We start from the raw sequence: 7066 nt of genomic DNA, 5'->3' as shown, positions 1-7066 counted from the left end.
TGTCCATGACAATCAGCCACTTGAAGCTGTGTTACATGCTTTCCAGTTTTTTGAAATCCTAGGTATATGAAACCCAGGACTGATGAATGTAGAGGGACAGCAAGTAGGAAAAGGGGGCGGGGAGCGAGGGGTATGGTGGTGGTGGCGAGACATGTAAAGGAGTCCACGTAGAAAAAAAATGGTTGGAAATTTATTGCAGTAGAAATTGCACGCTTCCACTTGATGTGATTGAAATATGGAATGATATGTGATACGTATTAAATTCCAACTAATAAAAAAGAATATTTAAAAAGAACATTTCATGAGTCAGTGTTTTTGCACGGGTGCTTTGAATGTTGCTATAAAGGCTGTAGAACTAGGATTTTAGTATCATCACAGTTCTCTATCTAAACCCACCGTCAAGCAGAGATATTGATGAGTATGTGGATGGATAGATGAAGGGAAAACAGTCAACATCTGTCTCTGAAACAGTTACACTTTCTACAGACCTCCCTACCAAACACTCCACCTTTCGGTGTTTCCTCCTGACGGTGAACAGCAAAGCTTCCTTTACTCATTGCCAGTTCTTCCTTTAGTACAATGCCAACTTGACCTCATTCAGCCTGTATTGAAGCCATTTTAGCTGAGTTCTCTCTGGGGCTCACAGTGCCTTCAGCAAACATGTGCGCCTTTGCTTTATTGGCTACAAACAAAAGCTAACAATCTTACAAGGGGATAAAACTCCTCTTGTTTGAGCTGTGTTGGCAGGAAGAGCCAGTCATTTCAGCTCCATAGCAGCTCAGAACTTTATTTGGAACTTATTGCCTATTGCTTCAGAGCAGTGCGATCAATATTTTGAAGTCTTTTGCCAAGTCCTGCAATTCCAAATCAACCTTAGTAAGTTGAAATAAAGTTTGTATGGCTTTAGCCATTCAAACTCTCGATATTTCTTTCCAGTTATTTTGAAAGCCCATTTTAATCTACTCTTTAATGAGCTTAGGTCTTATTTGCTACACAGACTTTTTTATTCACTGATATTTTTAATGCTCATGAAAGTAGTATGTACATGCTCATTAGTCATTGTCACACAGTACGAAAGTATTGTCAAAAGTTAAACTCATGCTATGGAGAGCCATTGTTCATCGAGAAATTGCAGATATTCTTCTAGAATGTTTTTCCATCTTCCTGGTATATATTATTATAGAAACTTGTCAAAATGCAATAATTCTTTAACTATTATGTAGCTCCTGGAAACCTACTAATTATACACTGCATCATATTTTCACCTTATGTTTATCATTTAATATCTCTGAGGTATTTCTCCAAGTCAATAATTATAAGTGGGTCTATAGCACCATGTTGTAAATATACCCTAATTTACATAACCAGATCTGTAGTGATGAACGAGTGAGTTATTTCCAGCCTTGCTTCTTGGTTTGCTTTGTTCTGTCATAACAATGGTGCAGTTAATACCCTTTTAGACATATCTGTATCCACTAGGGACGCAGTATGGTACTTTAAATCACATACACACAGAGAAAAATAAAAGTAATGAAATAATACCATTTTACTGCATTCCACCCTCTGTTATCACTTCATTGGTACGCGCTTGTTGTGGTGGTTAGGTGCCATCCAGTCTCCTCTGCCCCATAGTGCCCCTTTGCACAACAGAACAAACCCTGCCCGGTCCTGAACCGTCCTCACAATTGTTCCTATGCCTGAGCCCAGTGACGCAGCCACTGTGTCAATCCATCTTGTCCAGGACCTTCCTCTATTTTTTTCCCCAAAACCATTTTCTTGAGGGTTGATACAGATATGTCATTCTATAATCACACCAAGCAGTATGATTGCTACCATGATCAGTTTCAAAACATTATTTAACAACTTGACATCAGCTTCCTTTTAACCCCCACTCCTACCCTGTCACCCACCACCACCACTGTACCCCCAGAAGCCTCTATTCTACTTGCTGTCCCTGTCTCTATCATTTCTCCCTTTATCCTGTTAGCTACTTGGTCCAGTTTGTGGCTGACTGTGTTCTTTCCATGAGGGCAATCCATTCTGAAGGCTGCAATCCTTGAGCTTTATCAGCAAGTGCTTCAAGTCCTCCTTACTCTCAGCAAGCAAGGTTGGGTCATCTGCCTTGAAGCCAAAATAATGGTAATAGAAATCTCAGTCATAGATAACGGCTGAATTCAAGCGATCTTTATTTGTCAAAACACCCTCCAGTGTTGACCTGGCCACCATGGGAGAGTGTTTTCCATTATGAGGATTTATGTAGTTGTACAAATACTGCAGCACATCACCGAACACTTTCTTTGTTTCTTTGTGCAGGTTAGACACAGCAATTCTTGCTGCCAGAATGGCATAGTCAGGGTGCTTAGTAGTCAAGGTGGCAGCAGTTTCAGCAGCCAAAGTGTCTAGTTGCACCGTGGTGACCCCACTATATAAGCCTTGGATTGCTTTCATGGTGATCTGAACAGGATCAGCAAAGTCTATATTGAGTCCACAGCAAAGCTTCAGGATTTAGGATGTGATTTTGTCAAACATGACCTGCTCTTGGCGACCATCTCACTTGATCACACGCATCGCAGCTGGTGGTTCACGTGCAGAGGATCTCAACTCCTGCCTGCCTCTGAGGTGAAACCACAAAGGTGGTAAAATGTAAAAGTCATATTCCAGAGGCTTCTGGAACAGAGATCCAGACGGACGGGGACTGGGCTTAGACAGCCCAGCCTTCTCTTTTTCACCGCCCCTCCACTTTACCAAATAGGATGTCCTCCAGAGACTGATATCTCTTGACAATATGTCCAAAATTTATAAGACAAAATCTTTCCATCCTTGCCCGTAAGGAGCCCTCTGGCCTTACTGCTTCCAATACAGATCTGTTTAACCTTTTAGCAGTCCATGGTACTTTCAATATTCTTCTCCAGCACCACCATTCAAATGTATCAATTCTTCTTCATTCTTCCTTATTTGGTTTTTCCCACCATTTTTTCCCTTTAATTAAATAATACCATTTCTACAGGAATCTTGACAAAATCGATCTTTTATATAAATAGCCATAAATAAAAAATGTCTCCAGAGACGAGCTGCCAGCATTAAGTCCTTATCTGAGAAACGCAACACGCCCTGACATCTTCTCCTGCTGGAAGCGGCTTCTTTCTCAGGTGCGAGTGGGCAAGGTCACATCGACCCTCAGCTGACGACCACAACGTGCTCAACATCTTAAATTTGGTAGGTCACAAAAGGTAGACTTTGTTTTCCTGGTGTGACAGAAGAGTAAATAAATAAACATAAAATACTTTAATCCAACATTTGGTACTGATAAATCAGTAGTATCAACTTCACATATAAAGGACAGCAGTCGGTTTTGGGGTGTTTTTTTTAATTCTCATTGTGTCATAATATTTGCACTAAAATATTTAAAACAATAAGTGTTTCCTTTTTGCTTAAAGGAATGCAATACAATCTCCAACAAGCTTGGGTCTTGGCTCGCTTTCAGCTGGATCAAGTGACCATTTGGCCCATGGCACAAGCTACGTAGCTCATTCTTCTCTCCAGCAGAAACCGTCTGGGGTTCCATGGCTCTCCGCTTCAACGCGCAGACTGAGCGCAGTCCCTCGCCGTTTTTTTGCTTTGTTTTGTTTTTTAGAAAAATATCTACATTTGTCCTTATGGATGTCAAAATGTTACATCGTCATTTTATTTTAAAAAGAGAGGATGCACGTTCATACTGTGAAGTTATTAGGAAAATACTCTTGCAAATAAACTATATAAAGATAAAATACACTTCAAAAGTATGTGGGTTGTTGTTTATTTTACTTTTCCCCCTCAATAATCTATAAAGTGCAGCGAAATCCTAAGCAAAGGGAAGAGCTCCTCCCTAGAACAGTAGCTGAGTCACGGCAGCTTTTGCATAGCGACACTCAGGAAGGTGCGCTCTTCCGGTTCCTCAGGAAGAGAAGGATGGAACAGTATCTTCCGAGTCAGATTTTCTTTTGGCCATAAATTTGTGTTCTTCAGGATTGGCTGCTGATGCCAAGTCTCCATTAAGTGTATTCCTTGAACAGTGACCAGGTCCTGGGTCTTCGAGGGGAACATCATTACAAGAGTCTGTATCCCAGTAGGTTCTTCGGCGCCGCGGGGTGAGTCGATACAGGGTAGACACTGGTTCTTTCACAGAGTGGCTACTCCTTTCTGAACTGCAAGTACCAGGGTGGCTGACGGAACGCTTCATCATTTGAACAGGAGACGGTGACACAGGCGCAACTAAGGGATCCGGATGGGGCAGCTGGCACATCTCAGGCGTAAACTTGGCGTTCGCTATCTTCACACACTCCTCGAGGGTTGTGATGAATGTATTGCACGTGGCACTAAGCAGAGAAGAGGCTTCATTCCTGTTCTCCGCGCTGGGCGATGGGCGCACCTCATCGTGGTGAATGAATTCCTGGGTGGCATGAACTTGCTGCATTAGGAGGTCACAGTAGAGGCGAAGTTCAGACATTTTGGTTTTCAGAAACTCGCTGGTTTCACTGATTTGTTTTTCTTTCCTGGTCCTCGTGTCCGTCAGGCAGGCTTTAGAGCTCCCCAGAGCAACCAGCCACCTCTGTCTCTCAGGTGCATTCACCGCTCTCATGGAGAAATGCTGCTCCCCGGGAATGATCAACTCCATTCTCGTGTTGTCTGCCGAATGGACTTTAATTTCACAGACCGCCATCTTCAGACTGCCTTTGCTCCCTTTGCAGACATCATCTTGTGAATCATAGTGGGCCATTCTCTAAAACAAACCAACGAGGCTGCCAGCCGGTGAGATAATTGGTCCACTTGTACAGAACGCCCTCCATCCTCAGAGCCCCTCAGAGCTCCATCCTCAGAGCTCCATCCTCCAGGCGCCGGCCGCGGGGATGGGCAGGCGCGCCGCGTGGGGCCGGCGCGGAACGCGGGCCGCTGGCCAGGCCCCTCCCCGGGCGCCCCGCCGGCACCCAGCCGCCCTCGGTCCGCGCGCTGCCAGGACGTGGCCGCCCTAGAGGCACTACCCGCGAGCGTCGCGCGGAGCTCGGGGGGCGCGGGCCCGGGCGCGGGCATCGCCGGCGGGGCTCGGCGGCGGCCAGCCTCCTGCTCCTCTGCGGCCCAGCGCCGCCTCCTCCTCGCCGGCCTTCCAACCCCCTCCCGTTTGCTTTTCCCATTCTTCCTTATTTGATGTCCAACTTTCACATGCATATGAAGCAATGGAAAAGATTCTGACTGGGGTCTTAGCCCTCAAAGTAACATCCTGGCTCTTTAATACTCTAAAGAGGTCTTGTGAAGCAGATTTACCCAATGTAATATGTCCTTTTTAAAAAAAACATTTATTGAGGGCTCTTATAGCTCTTGTAACAATCCATATATCAGTTGTATCAAGCACATTTGTACATATGTTGCCATCATTATTTTCTAGACATTGATTTTCTATTGAGCCCTTTGTGTCAGCTCCTCTTCCCCCCTCCCCAACTCTCCCACACTCTTGGCCCCTTGATAAATTAGAGATTATTATTATTTCATATCTTACACTGACCACGGTAAAATGTGTTTTTTGATCTTTTGACTCTCAATTCCATGAGCATTGATTGTTGATCCTAGTAAGACAAAATCCTTGACAATTTCTAACCTTTCTCTATTTATCATGATGTTACCTATTAGTCTGGTTGTGAGGATTTTGGTCCTCCTTATACTGCATTGTAATCCATACTGAAGTCTACAGTTCCTTTTTTCCCAACATTTTTTTCAATCATTTTATTGGGGGCTCGTACAACTCTTACCACAATCTATATATATATCCATGTATCAAGCACATTTGTAGATTTGTTGCCATCATCATTCTCAAAACATTTGCTTTATACTTGAGCCCTTGGTATCAGCTCCTCATTTTTAAAAATCATTTTATTAGGGGTTCATGCAACTCCTATCACAATCCATACATACATCAACTGTGTAAAGCACTTTTTGCCCATTCGTTGCCCTCATCATTCTCAAAACATTTGCTCTCCACCCAAACCTCTGGCATCAGGTCCTCTTTTTTCCCCCTCCCTCCCCATTCTCCCATCCCTCATGAACCCTTGATAATTTATAAATTATTATTTTGTCATATCTTGCTCTGTCCCACATCTCCCTTCACCCACTTTTCTGTTGTATGTCCTCCAGGGAGGAGGTCACATGTAGTTCCTTGAAATAGGTTTGTCCTTTCCAACCCACCCTCCCTATATCCTCCCAGTATCGCCATTCACACCACTGGTCCTCAGGGGGTCATCCACCCTGGATTCCCTATGTTTCCAGTTCCTATCTGTACCAGTGTACATCCTCTGGTCTAGTCAGACTTGCAAGGTAGGATTCGGATCATGACAGTGGGAAGGGGGGCTAGGAAGCATTTAGGAACTAGAGGAAAGTTGTATGTTTCATCGTTGCTACATCGCACCCTGATTGTCTTGTCTCTTCCCCAAGACTCTTCTGTAAGGGGATGTCCAGTGGCCTGCAAATGGGCTTTGGGTCTCCACTCTGCACTCCCCCCTTCATTCACAATGATATGATTTTTTGTTCTGATGATGCCTGATACCTAATCCCTTGACACCTTGTGATCGCACAGGCTGGTGTGATTATTCCATGTGGGCTTTGTTGCTTCTGAACTAGATGGCCACTTGTTTACCTTCAAGCCTTTAAGACCCCAGATATCATATCTTTTCATAGCCGGGCACCATCAGCTTTCTTCGCCACATTTACTTATGTACCCATTTGTTTTCAGCAGTAATATCAGGGAAGTGAGCACAAAATTATATGATTTTTTTTGTTCTTTGATGCCTAATAACTGATCCCTTCAGCACCTCGTGGTCACACAGGCTGGTATGCTTCTTCCATGTGGGCTTTATTGCTTCTGAGCCAGATGGCCGCTTGTTTACCTTCAAGCCTTTAAGACCCCAGACGCTATCTCTTTTGAGAGCCGAACACCATCAGCTTTCTTCACCACATTTAGTTGTTGACCCACTTTGTCTTTAGCGGTTGTGTCAGAAGGTAAGCATCATAGAATGCCATTTTAATAGATGAAAGTATTCTT

The 7066-nt window shown here is 44.0% G+C and overlaps 1 pseudogene; it reads right to left on the bottom strand.

Annotated features, from left to right (window-relative positions):
• Positions 1-1949: 1949 nt before the first annotated feature.
• LOC142440861 (pleckstrin homology domain-containing family A member 3 pseudogene) lies at positions 1950-4865 on the bottom strand (annotated as a pseudogene).
• Between the last annotated feature and the right edge of the window lie 2201 nt (positions 4866-7066).

This window comes from Tenrec ecaudatus, chromosome 2 (genome assembly GCF_050624435.1).
Source record: "Tenrec ecaudatus isolate mTenEca1 chromosome 2, mTenEca1.hap1, whole genome shotgun sequence".
Classification (NCBI taxonomy): domain Eukaryota; kingdom Metazoa; phylum Chordata; class Mammalia; order Afrosoricida; family Tenrecidae; genus Tenrec; species Tenrec ecaudatus.
Note: the sequence above shows the minus strand (reverse complement) of the source record. Positions and strands in the feature narration are given on the sequence as shown.